At 30.6% G+C, this 12431-nt stretch overlaps 1 protein-coding gene across 11 annotated transcripts in view; it reads left to right on the forward strand.

Moving 5' to 3' along the window:
* Window positions 1-2481: 2481 nt before the first annotated feature.
* The window catches only part of LOC105214632 (mucin-4), a 33933-nt gene continuing 23983 nt past the window's right edge, over window positions 2482-12431 (forward strand). The window contains exons 1-2 of one of the 11 annotated variants that reach the window (XM_054231007.1): window positions 2482-2593; window positions 7719-7918. The gene's annotated coding sequence lies outside the window, so the exon portion shown is untranslated. Of the gene's footprint in view, window positions 2913-3456; window positions 3476-7718; window positions 7919-12431 lie in introns of those variants that run through there. The other 10 variants (XM_011188163.3, XM_011188158.3, XM_011188161.3 and 7 more) reach the window with 10 other exon arrangements.

Here is a 12431-nt window from a genome sequence, read left to right on the forward strand (position 1 = left end):
CAATGGCGCCAAACAGCAAAACGGAGAGATGACTAGCGCGCTCAAATAGATTCGCCTATAATCGCATAAGCGGTGCATACGCCGAATATGTATACATATATGTATTTATATATAAATAAGATCAGGTTGGCCAGACTCTCCCCATGTCAAATCTACTTTTGAAAGGACAGACGTTATATTACGTCTTCAAAAAGTCAGAAATGTTTTTGAAAGATCTTAAGATTTTATATTTAATATTTGTTTTGTTTATTTTAGATAAAGAGTGCATTTATTAATTTGTTATTTTAATTTTATGGTTTATTATCTAGGAAAGAGAGTATCTTTAATTTGTAATACTATTTTAAATAAATTTTTTGCTTTTGGTAAAATAATTATCTACCATAAACTTTATGTCTTTCCCCTGGTCGTCGATAAAGTAATAAAATATGTATAAAGTGACTTGTACTTACTTGAGAAAATAAATAAAAGGGACAAAAATCATAATACAGAGGTTTCATGAAAAAAATCCAAAATTTTTCTGTGGCCGTTTTCTCTATGCATTTGAAACCTCTTATCGTAGAATCAGCCTTATATTTCGTCGATGATTATGGTCCTGAAGAAAGAGGAGTTTTGTTTCACACGGTTGTTTGATCGGCATTGGAAAATTCTTGAAATCAATATCTTGTTGACTAACTCCGATCTTCGTAAAACATTTTCCAAAGCATGAGGAAGTCGATTTTCTTTAGATTTAGATTTAGAATTTAAATATTTAAAATAAAAAAAATATTATACAATACTTATTTTCACATTTTCTTTCTTTTTGTCAATACTAACGCCATCTAACGTGCTTTTTATGAATCTGAAATTATATATATAAAATAGCCTTATCATGTAAGCAATTAGAAATATGATCCATAGCAATTTGAAAAATAATTCTTTCCTGCTTCAGACAATAAAGATAGATGGCACTATGTGAATCATAGAAAACGGTTGCTTCCACCCTTCATTGTCATTTATGTGTATCATGGTGTATCAATGTTTCGTCTAGTGGTACGGAACGACGCATAAACTTCTCCGGATTGGTAAGCATGTGGACTGCGCGATTATATACAGCTTATATTAAGCACAGATAGAAAGGTCTGATTTAGGTTCTATCTGCAACGTTTTGTTATATAACTTTTTGAGATTTTAAAGGCAATTTCTTAACGGTTCCTTTGGAAAAAAAACTGAGACCCTCGATTATCACTATCTTCTCGTGAGACACATTTGTCACCAGCAAAATAATTCGCTATAAACAGGAACATGTAGTAATCACATGGTCACTGGTGCGGACTATAAGCTGGATGCATTAAAACCTCCCAACTAAGCTTCCGAAACTTTTGGCTAGTTACTATCGATGAGTTGTTTTAATAGAACGCAATTCTTCTATTAACGAGTTGGTATGGTGGATGAGTATTCTGTAAGGAGCTCGCCCTCAAAAACTTCTTTCAGGATGTAAGTTGCCGATGTCGCATGCAGGAAGACGAGATTGAAACAAATAGACACTTTCCCCTTCGTTTTTTAGCGTTTCTGAAACTTCTCAGCAGCACTAGCCTCCTTATTTAGGAGTTTACTGCATCACAAAGAACTGCCGATTTTAGCTGTCTAAGTGAGATCCATTGAATCAGCTCACTAACCTAACCTAACAAACTTGATTGTTTCTGAAAAATTGCTTATTTTAGGCGGTCCAAGTGTTGACAGAACATGTCCTGGTTGTTTGACGTTGTTGTAGTTATAAGGATTATCCAAACACTGCTTGACACGGAAAACATATATCTGGTTGTCATCGAGGTCATCTAACGGGAGGCTCGAGAAACGAGTTATTTTGACAGGGTCGGGCCATAAAAATAAGTGTGTTAGCTGAGTCGTGTTCGTTGGGCATGCAAAGATATGGTTAATCTCATGCGGTTCTCACGGTTCGTTGCATGCAGGACATATATTCGGTATGTCGGGGTCTATTCTCGATAAGTTTTAAATTTTTTTAATCGTAAGCGATTAATTTTGTTGCGTCTTCGCAGATATTCGTGGATGAATTTTCAATACATGAATTATGTAATTTCTATTTATTGGATTTCATCGTTGATGCCAGCTAAAATAGTACTGAGTCAAGCAATCCCAAAACTGTTAGTACGGTCTTTCTGATGCCATAAAACGTAATGGATTTTTTTATTAAACTTAGTTTAAAAGCTATTTAAAAAACTGGGTTTCAAATAAAATCTTAGAGTTACTGTGGGGATAGTTCAGAAAATGCAGAATCTCTTTAAACAAAACAGGATGAGACACTTAGTCGACATATACTTACTATATCATTATATCCAAAATCTAACATTTCTCATTACCTCACCTGAAATAACTCACTCATCAGTTCTTCATAAATCTCTAATTTCACTCAACTGCTCATTTGATAGAGTCAAACTCTAAACGCCACTCACATGCCGAGTATCCACAGCTCAGTGCAGCAAAGTGCCACAATGCAGACGACAGTTCAATATCTGACGGCAACGCGAACGGTTTAAATAAAAGCAAATAGCGCTTAAACGATCGACAAGAGAAACGCAACTAAACTGGCTGTGAAGTAATATTGGCTAAGTGGCAAGTGAAGTGAGTGACGAGAAGTGAGGCAGAGCGCTAAACGGCCAAGACCCAGAAAGTGCAGGCAAGCGAGTCAATAAAGTCAATAGTGTATGCGATTGCAGCAACAACAACAACAATAGCAACAGCAAATTGTAACAAATAAAGCAAGAAGTCAGCGACGAGTTTCAACAAAACGAGCATTGCGCATCAAGCAATAAATAAAACCGTTAATAAAGTGCGTATGAATTGGTGTGTTTACTTGCAAAATTCCGTTTGTTTGTCTTTCTGTGTGTGTGTTGCCGATAATTCAACATTTAAAAGTAAAATAGCTAATAATTATAATAGTTGGGTTTTTTCTGTTACAAATTGTGATTGTATGGCAACTATACAAAGTAGTGCGGCGACCGACACTGCCAATCGGTGCGTTGTAACGAAAGCGGGCTAAACAAATATTTCTGTGTGATAGTTCCTTTGTGTTTGTTTTTATGTGTTTTGTGCCTACCAAAAAGGCATAACTGAATTGGTTGAGTGGTGATTACTAGTGCCGACACAAAAGCCAATGGTTCGATGATGGCCGACCGCGCGGCTGGTAACGCTTGAATTGTTCGCTTACTTGGTCAACAGTTCAGCGGGCAAATGAAATAAATTAATAGTAATTAATATGTACATTGCGCAGCGCTGAAAGAGTGCATGGAAAATATCAAAGAAAATAACAGAATTAACACGAAATTAATATTTTTTATGAAATGATTGCAAGCTTTTTTAAATAAAAGTTATTAGTTTAAAGTGTTTACCGATTTGGTGACGTGTGCTAACAAAAATTTATGACAGCAAAAGTGAAAGTGCTTATGACTAAGAAATTCGAGGAATTTCAATATTTGAGGTTGTTAAAAAATAAAAACCAAAATATAAAATATCGAAGTTATGCAAAAAGAGAAGGAATAAATTATAAATATACAAAAATAAAATAAAATAAAATAAAATAAAATAAAATAAAATAAAATAAAATAAAATAAAATAAAATAAAATAAAATAAAATAAAGTAAAATAAAATAAAATGAAATAAAATAAAATAAAATAAAATAAAATAAAATGAAATAAAATAAAATAAAATAAAATAAAATACAATAAAATAAAATAAATTAATAAAAATATATAAACGATATAAACAACGATATAAATAAAGGAAACAGAAGACTCATACGACATTCATAAAAAGTCTAAAAATATAGTGGAACTTCTCTAACTCTAATCACCATAATGCACAAAAAACTTCGAGTTAGAGAGACTTCGAGTTATAGAAATTTTCATTAAAACATAAATTTTCAAAAATCTGTTAAATATGGATTTATACCCAGTCTTATTATTATTTACTTCGCATAAAGTTTTATGTTCATACGTTAAAAGATGTTTTCTGTAATTTTGTTTGTTGCAGTTTGCAATTGTTCGGCTTTTGACGTCTGTATCCCATGCCTTTGTTACATGAGTTATGCAATCCATAAGTGCAATATCATATTTTTTTTTCGACTCCTTGCGATAAGAGTCCCTCTTTTAAAATTCTACCTCGATACTAAAATTTTGTATTATGCCCTGGTCGAAAAGTTCGATTTATGGAAGGAAATTTTTATGAAATTTGATTTCTAAAGGATATTGCAAATTCAAAAGTTCAAGTTATGGAGATCTTCGAGTTATAGAAGTTCGAGTTATTTGTATGTAATTTGATTGCCAATTTAAAAGTTCAAGTTATGGAGATCTTCGAGTTATAGAAGTTCGAATTATAGAAGTTCGAGTTATGGAAGTTCCACTGTAATTATACTTTTTAGTATATCAGTATCCTTCGGAATCCAAAATCAAGTCTGTAGTAACCGAAGTTTATATGAAATAATCCACCATCTTCAACATAATGCTATGCAGTGTCAGCGAAGAAATAAATGACGCAAAAAATGAAGCGAGAATATAAGTCGCCAACTGGTGATACGCGTCCCTAATCAAATTCTTCACATCAAAACAGATCGATCGACAATGTAAAGTGGCCCGATAGAAAACCAGATCAGTATTATGATACAGAGTAGAGTCGTGGACGCGCGAGTACCAACTCAACTCAACTTCAAAAGTTCAAGTTATGGAGATCTTCGAGTTATAGAAGTTCGAGTTATTTGTATGTAATTTGATTGCCAATTTAAAAGTTCAAGTTATGGAGATCTTCGAGTTATAGAAGTTCGAATTATAGAAGTTCGAGTTATGGAAGTTCCACTGTAATTATACTTTTTAGTATATCAGAATCCTTCGGAATCCAAAATCAAGTCTGTAGTAACCGAAGTTTATACGAAATAATCCACCATCTTCAACATAATGCTATGCAGTGTCAGCGAAGAAATAAATAACGCAAAAAATGAAGCGAGAATATAAGTCGCCAACAGGTGATACGCGTCCCTAATCAAATTCTTCACATCAAAACAGATCGATCGACAATGTAAAGTGGCCCGATAGAAAACCAGATCAGTATTATGATACAGAGTAGAGTCGTGGACGCGCGAGTACCAACTCAACTCAACTTCAAAAGTTCAAGTTATGGAGATCTTCGAGTTATAGAAGTTCGAGTTATTTGTATGTAATTTGATTGCCAATTTAAAAGTTCAAGTTATGGAGATCTTCGAGTTATAGAAGTTCGAATTATAGAAGTTCGAGTTATGGAAGTTCCACTGTAATTATACTTTTTAGTATATCAGAATCCTTCGGAATCCAAAATCAAGTCTGTAGTAACCGAAGTTTATACGAAATAATCCACCATCTTCAACATAATGCTATGCAGTGTCAGCGAAGAAATAAATAACGCAAAAAATGAAGCGAGAATATAAGTCGCCAACAGGTGATACGCGTCCCTAATCAAATTCTTCACATCAAAACAGATCGATCGACAATGTAAAGTGGCCCGATAGAAAACCAGATCAGTATTATGATACAGAGTAGAGTCGTGGACGCGCGAGTACCAACTCAAAGAAAACATGAAAAGGCTCGGCATTAATAATTAGAAAAAAATCTCAAAGGACCAAGAGGTCAGGAGGTGCAACAGGCCAAAGTTCACAAAAAGCTGTAGCTCCAAGAGACGATGATGATGAAAAAAGAAATTAAATAATATACTTGTAAATATTAAAATAAAATGAAATATATAAATAATAAAAATAAAATAACATATAAAAAATAGAAAAATATAAAATGAAAGCTGAAGAAATTACTAAATTAGTCAGTGTTAATTGTATTTGTTCAAAAATAAGAAAACTTTTAAGAAAAATATAATATATAACAAAAAAATATATATCTATTTAAATTTAATAAAATAATGCGAAATTTATATAAAAATTAAAAATTTCTATTAAAAATTAAAAAAAGGTTTAACTTAATTTTAATAAAAGTTAATTATTATAATTAAAAAAAAATTCAATTAATTAAATTAAAAATTAAAAAAATTAGCAGAAAAATAATTAAAATAAATTATATAATTAAAAATATTAATAAGTAACTAAACTGAAATTAAACATAACCAAGTTTCTATAAACAAAACCGAGCAAAATAATTTTTAAAAATTAAAAATTAAAAATAATTTCGAATTTATCGAAAAAAATAACTAAATAATTATGCAAACTATCAAATTGTTTAACAATAATTAATTAAAGTACACTTTAGACTGATTTTAAAATATAAAGAATTGTTTTCTTTTTTTATATTAAAATTTTAATAATCTTTAAAAGAAAAATAAATAATAAATTTTAAAATATAAAAAATACAACAAATAAAAAAACTTAATATTAAAAAAAAATATAAATCAATCTAATATTTTAAAATCGTTTTTTTTTTTCTAATATTTAACCATAACGCAAAATCCAAATCTGCTTGTGCATACCTCTCAACGCATTAGCGGCACATTACTCATACGCCACCGGTTATATAACGCCAGCCATTTGGCAATATTTTAATTTGAACCGCGAAAAATGGAAAGGCCTGCCACAAAAATGCCTTGTGTACTAACTAAAAGCTGACAACACAAAATCGGAAAAAATATAAGTAAAATTGAGTGAAATAGAAAATTCGAGAGGAGTGTCTGATATGCAGTGACCAGCCACAGACAACCGGTCATTACAAAATAGCAATAGCAATAACAACTCAGGCGGCGGCTGGAATACAGCTTGACAGTGCAAGCACTATAAACAAGTGGCAAAAAGTGCAGAAATCATTGCAGGCGATTAATGCCGTATGCAAATGTGTGTCTGTAGCAGTGATAGTGACAAATGCATGGAAAAAACTGTAATTTTAGTGCAGTTGTAGCGATGCAATGTGGCAATAAAATTGGACTTTCAACTGCTAAATACATTTATCAGTGGCTTAAACTGGCTTTAAGTGACGCATGTTTGGAAACTAGGGCGCGTTACCATATGTGGATTTTGCGAAAAAACGAATATGTGCGAAATTTATTCACCGTTTTATATCATGATTTTTCGCAATAATTTTTTGCCATAATATTTTTGCTATAAATTTTTTTGCAATAAAATTTTTGTGCTATAAAATTTTTATGATTTAATATTTAGCCAAAACTTTGCAACTATTTCGTTGACATAATTTTTTACCCCAATAAATTTTGCCATAATTTATTGCCATACAATTTCAATGATTAAATTTTTGACCCAACAAATGTTGTTATAATTTTTTGACATACATTTTGCGCTATATTTTTACATAATTTTTTGAATTTTTTTTTTTGCTGTAACAATGTTACTATCTATATTTTGCCTTATTTTGAAATCTTTTTTGCAATAATTTTTTTCATCATAAAATTGTGTGCCATAAATATGTTTTTTGCTATAAAACTGCAAACGATTTGCTTTATCAATTGGTTTTCCCACTCATTCGCATTCGATAGGGAAATCCGCATGTTCGCCATAAATCTACCAATAGCGCAAGACAAGTATTACAAGATTGCCAACATATCCAATTTTTGCCGCTGCCGCCACAAGACATAAAAAACTACATAGCAATTTGAACTATGCTCAGCTGCCGAGTTGTTGTAACTTTGTAAGTTAGTGGCTTGTTTGTTTGATTGTCTTGTCTTGGTTTCTTCCCTCACATCGCAGTGCATTTAGTTTGTTTGTAGTTGATTTATAATTGCAAAAGTGACAGCTAACCACAAGAAATCGATACAATAACAGCAAACAAAAACCGTTAATTAAGCCCATACACATTTAATATTAAAGCAAACAACATAAACCGGCGACAACCAACAACAACGCCCAACGAACGCTGTACAAGGAAACTGGACACCATTTCTTAAGCGGTAAGTTGCTGTAATCTATAGCGTTTGTTGGTTAAAGTAGTTGATTTTATAAGGAAGTTGGCATTTGTGGTTGAAAAGCACTGTGAGTGCGTAAAAACAGCATGCGTTTGAAATTCAGCAAAAAGTGCAGAAAATTAAATATTAATTTTTGCGTGTTTGTCGTGGGAATATCGGCAGAATTCAATAAATCAAATGGTGTTAAACGAAGTGACATGAGATAAATTGAAGAAAAATGTCAGAAATTTTAATAAAGTAAATCACAAAAAGTATGAAGATTTAATTTGCCGGCAAGTAAGCTGTAAAATATGTTGTGGCAGGCAGTATTTAATCATATTATCTAGTTTCTTGAGAGAAAAATGCTGTGGGAAAATAAGTACTACGCAAATTGATCTCTAATATATTAACAATAAAATTATTTAGTCCCCGAAGATGGTATCCTGCTTTGTCTACAAATATTTCCGCCATTTAAAACATTTTTGCAGTAATTGGTTATATAATATAATATTTTTTCATAAAAATCTTTTGCTATAATTTTTGCGCTAAATTGCAATACTTTTTTGCTGTAGAAATCGTTGCCATAACTTTTTGCTATAAAATATATTTGCTATAAAATATGTTTGTTATAGCTAGTTTCGCTACAAATTTGTTTTTCTTTTTTTTAAATTATTTTGCCATAAATAGTTCCTATAATCCTTTGCCATAAGCTATTAAAGGTGTAGTGGAATCAAATCTAAATAGCTTGTGATCCAGCTGTAATACGATAGCAACTTCTTGGGGAAAAATAATTATGTGATATGTGAATTATAACCCGGTATTCCGATAACCTAAAACTCTAGGACTCAGAAACATAGTTTTTAATATATCATATCTGTTCTTCTCCTTTGATAATACTTCCATGATACAGCAAACCAGGCAATGAATTGGATGATGTCGTTTGAGCTTTGGTTCTCATTTGTGATTACATTATTATTAACATACTTTTTCCTATAATTGCTTTTGCAATATTTTTTTTTTATTATTATGAAATTGCCAGCAAAATTGCTTTATATAATTACTTATGAATTTATTTCAAAGCGATTTAAGCTATAAATAATAGTTTTTACTATAAAAACAAAAAAACCTGTGACGGAAAAAAGTCATAAAAATGTTTGCTATAAAATTTCTACAATAACTTTTTTAACATACTTTTTATGGTCATAAAAATATTCATACAAATATTTTTTTCATGAATTTTAATTATTTTGCTATAAAAATGTTTCTAGAAAATTTGTGCCATAATTATTTTCTACTATTTTTTTGCTATAACGATTTTAACATTAATCTTTTTTTGCAATACAAGTTTTTGCTATAATATTTTACTACATTTTATTTTACTATAAAATTTGCTGACAGAATAGCGTATGATAAAATGATATACAAATAATAGCAAATTTGGCTATTTCTCAATTAAGATTGGTTAAGAAATAAGCGACTTTCAATGTAGTTTCGTAATGTGAAACAATAAAAACTGGTGCAATTCTTCTTAGACTTTGAATACATTAAACATTACATAATAGTTTTTATAAATTTTCCTTCTCAAACTCTGATTGCTATATTTTATGAGTTGAAATTTAAAAAAATTTCGAGCCAAGTCTAAATACTATAAATAATAATTGTATTTCACATATTTCGAAAAAAAGCAGCCATTTCAATCACTCAAAAAGACAACCGCAAAAACCACAACCACTAATTTGCCATTTTCTTGCTCGTGTGATTTAAAGGAAATGCACATGCTGGTAATAAATAACAGTAATATGTTTTTTACAGCTAATATGCATAGCTAAATATGAAAGAAACTCGCTTTGCCACACGAAAGACTTAAGTGACAAACCCGGTTTTTTTCATATTTCAGAGCTGCTTTGTGATAAATTGCGGTTTTTGTACGGATATTATTAAATGTTATGCAGGAAATTGTTGGCATAAAGGATATCGGGACTGTAAAATGCAAAAATTATGAAATATAGAAAGTGGTTTAAAAAATTTTGAAATACAATTTATTTCCATATAGTTATTATTTGCATAATGTTTATTGTATTAGTGCTGTTGTACTATTAGTAATATTACTGAGTTGCGTTGGCCTTTATTTGACCTTTCTGAAAGTTCAGCACATTCAGAGAGCCCTTACCAGAGCGGATAAATACATTTCTAAACCCTTACTTCCCACAGTTCCTTTAGAAAGATAAACTATTTTGATATTTATAGCACTGGATTTCTTCTCTTAGAGTTATTGAGTCCTGGGTAGTGCTACTTTGAATAAAAGCTGGCCAAATGTGTGTATTGAGAAGACAAATTAGTAATAAAATAAGCCTTCCAACTTGACTTGGAAATGAGATTTCATATTATTAAAAAAGACAGGAATTACATAGAAAATATTTATAAAAAGTATGCTATAATTTATTACCACACAAAGTTTGCTATAAAATTTATTCCTATAATTTTTACCATCAAATTGTTTGCTATAATTTTTCATTCAAATATATGCTATAAAATTATTTCGTATAATTTTTTAACTATAAAATATTTTGCTATAAATTTTTTCCCTATAATTTGTTTACCATAAACATTTTCCCTATAATTGTGTTTATCATAAAATTTTTTGTTATAAAATTTTTTTCCAATTTTTTTTGTAAAAATATAAAAATTTATTTTATATATATTATATATACAATTCTGAATATATTATTATATTATATATAATTCTGAAAATTCGTTTGTAAAGATATTTTTTTAATAGTTTCGTGGTCTAAAATGCATTATAACATAAAAGCTTAAGCAGCTTATGTCATAAGCTTTAATAAGCACTTATCAGTACCTAAAGACCATCTGCTTTCAAGCTCATACCCCACTAAACGAAAGCGAAAGTGTCAGAATTTCGCTTTCGGTCATAAAAGTATTTCGAAGGCACATAGAGATATTTATAAATACACGCATAATTTCCAAAAGTAGACGCCACTCACTGATTAACGCTTACTATAAAATGCGCTGATGTCCACTTAACTCCACTCAGCTGCGGAGTAGAAACGATTGAAAAGTTATGCGTCATGCCTTTCTCAGTCTCTCAAATCTCAAAAAAAAAAAATTAAAAAAAAAATATAAATCTCAAAAATAATCAAGCATAACAACGCAGTGGGACAGGTGCTATGCTGAAAAAAGAAATGTCCGCAACTTCACTGAAGAAAAAATATTCAAATTGCTTCCATGAGAAAATTGCTGCCATGAGAAAGAGCGTAAAGCGTAGGAAATGATTTGAATTTGAAGAGTCTGCGCTGTTGTTGTTATTGGCGCATGCGTGCACTTTTTCTAATACAAATGTTGACTTTCGCGTTTGTCACTTTTATTTTCATTTACATTTACATATGGTTAGCTATAATGAATGACACACTTTTTGTGTGTGGTTGTTGCTGTTGTTACATTTCTTTTTTTCTTTCGTTGACTGCGGTTTTGTGTGTTTAAGACTTTCTGCTTGGAATATGTGAGTTTAGTTAATGGCATAACTAGGTAGGAAGATTTTAAAATATATTAGGGTGGTACTAAAAATTCAAATAAAATATTTTTATTTTTAATTTTAATGAATAGAATAGAATGAAGAATTAATTTCAATAACAAAATTAAGTAGTAAGGTGGCACTAAAATTTCCAGTAAAAAGATTTTTAATTCTTGTAACCAAATTGAGTAATATTGCTATTAGTTAATTAATTGACTACACTAGGGTGACCCTTAAAAATTTTAAACAACATATTCTTCCAAATTTAATAACACATTTTATTATTAGAGTGGCACTAAAAACTCTAAGCAAAATATTTTAAATGTTAGCAACTAAAGTAAATAGTAAGTAGTAGTAATTCCTATCAGTTAATTATTTATTTTATTTATTTTTTATAATTTCAATTACTCAATTAGGTAATACTATGTTCAGTTAATGGCTTGACTGTATAGGTTGAAGTTTATATACATAGGTTAGGGTGGTTCTCAAAATTTCCAATAAAACTTGTTTTATTATTTACCCCTATTAAATTGGTATTAATGTATTTCAAAATGTTGTATGAAATTTTTTGTGATGGATAAGACGTAATTCAAAAGAGTTAAATATTAGCACACCCTAATAGCATATTAAAAAATTTAAAAAATAAAAATAGTGAAAAATAATGCGGTTATAAAACCATATTTTTCATCATAATACTAAATCAGAATGAATAAAATATATATATATATATATTTGGCGTAGGAACCGCTTTAAGCGATTATAGCCGAATCCACCAGAGCGCGCCACTCATTCCTCCTTTTTGCTTTTTGGCGCCAACTGGAAACACCAAGTGAAGCCAGGTCACTTTGCACTTGGTCTTTCCACCGGAGTGGAGGTCGTCCTCTTCCGCGGCTTCCTCCAGCGGGTACTGCATCGAATACTTTCAGAGCTGGAGTGTTTTCTTCCATCCGTACAACATGACCTAGCCAGCGTAGCCGCTGTCTTTTTATT

The sequence above is a fragment of the Zeugodacus cucurbitae genome, chromosome 5 (assembly GCF_028554725.1).
Source record: "Zeugodacus cucurbitae isolate PBARC_wt_2022May chromosome 5, idZeuCucr1.2, whole genome shotgun sequence".
Classification (NCBI taxonomy): domain Eukaryota; kingdom Metazoa; phylum Arthropoda; class Insecta; order Diptera; family Tephritidae; genus Zeugodacus; species Zeugodacus cucurbitae.